We start from the raw sequence: 1,827 nt of genomic DNA, 5'->3' as shown, positions 1-1,827 counted from the left end.
AAGAACAAACAAAGAAAAAAAAAAGGTGTTTCCCCTCACCAGAGCTGTAAGGTCACGACGGCAGACCTAACTTAGTACTGTACTTCAGGTACCGGATCGGTACTTTTTTTGGCGTCTTATTTTTTTTTTTTTTTTTTTTTTTTCTTCCCCACCTCGCTTCTCTCGTTTTGATTCGTTTTCTTACTGCCCTAACACATATTTTTTGCTGCCTTTAATACTTTTTCCTACTTTACTCCGATACATGTTTCATGTGCTCTTTTCCCCCTTGCTGCATCATGTTTATTTTTCAATGTGCTGAATCGTCGTTATCGTTACTATTGTAGCGTCAGGCCGGACCACGTTGGAAATTGAAGGACGAGGTTTTTATTCACAAACCTGCATTTCTTGCTGAACGGTTTTGGTTACAAGGACTCGGTGACTGGTCGGGTCGTTAACACGCCAAAAAAAAAAAAAAAAAAACATAACAGTCCCGGCTCGCACACAATCAACCCTCGCTCGTGATGCGCCGTACGTCAGAACACCTGACGCACCCAGGTGCCGCTCTCCTCAACCTGCTTCCCCCGCCCCCCGCCCCACCTGCTCTGCTCCCCCCCTTACCTCCCTCCCCCGCCCCCGCTCCCCCCGCGCCCTCCCCCCTCACCCTGCTCCCCTCCTCCCCTGCTCCCCCGCCCCCTCGGTCGAGTAGCATTCAATTCAGACGCAGTCACAGACCAGGGAAATCACAGTAACTCTACGACCATGAACATGTAACACTGTAACATAGAAATTTGTCCTTAATAAATATTACTAATAATTTAATTTAATATAAACAACAGTAAAACTTGTTACTTTTAACTTGGGTACTTTTACTTTACTTTCATCAGTAACTTGAGTAGCAATTTTTACATTACATACTTACTGTCTAACTTGCAATACTTAAGTACAAAACAGTTTTTGAATACTTTAGTACTTTTTTACTTAAGGTATGGTGTTCAATGAAGCACTTTCATTCAACTTCCTTACTCAAGTCAGTTTTTTTGATATAGCCACTTGTACTTCTACTTTTCTACTCCACTCCCTTTACTCCAAGTAACTTTATACATCTCTGCCAATCCACACTAATTAAGGTTCTGTTCCCTTTAGTGCAGCAGCACCCTGAAATGGAACTGGACCTTAATTAGTTAAATCCATTTGTAACACCTGCTGTGTACTGCTTCCATGTCAAAATGCTGCGGTGAAAAAGGATCTAACCATCAGAGGAGACATTTGAGTACTTCTACATTTTACTTATTAGACGTGCATACTTCAGTTAAGTAACATATTCATGCGCCTTTTTACAGTGACCTTTACTCACACGGTTTATATTATTTAGCCTCGGTAAGAGCACCCTTATGTTTACAAATGCGCAAGTTTAGCTTACCACCCCCGATAGTCCTCCACTTGGTGTCCCTTAAAAAAGGAAAAAAAATCCTCTCCTGTCTCTCAGACTCTGCGTTTTACGACGCTCGAGACTTGTTCTAGCCATGCGGTCTGAGAGTAATTCAGCTTGGAAAATCATTTTTCACTTAAAAACAGTGAAAGTGTGGGCGTGCTAAACTGGAACAGACACTCGTCCCTCCTGTCGCTTGGCTTTAACTTCCGTTCAAACAAACCGTGCTTGGAAACCACCGTGCGTGGAGCGTTCGTTGAACGTCGGCCTTTTTCCGGAACCTGGCCAGCCCATGGGACATGTAGTATTATGTTTGAAGCTTTAAGGTGAAATTTGGTTTCCAGAATGAAGTCTGAGACCCCCACGGCCACTCGAGTTAAGTTCAGGTAGTCAGTAGCTTCCAGAGGGAGTTTTATTTA

Source organism: Larimichthys crocea, chromosome XXI (genome assembly GCF_000972845.2).
Source record: "Larimichthys crocea isolate SSNF chromosome XXI, L_crocea_2.0, whole genome shotgun sequence".
Classification (NCBI taxonomy): domain Eukaryota; kingdom Metazoa; phylum Chordata; class Actinopteri; family Sciaenidae; genus Larimichthys; species Larimichthys crocea.
The sequence above is the reverse complement of the archived record's forward strand: the minus strand, read 5'-3'. Positions refer to the sequence as shown.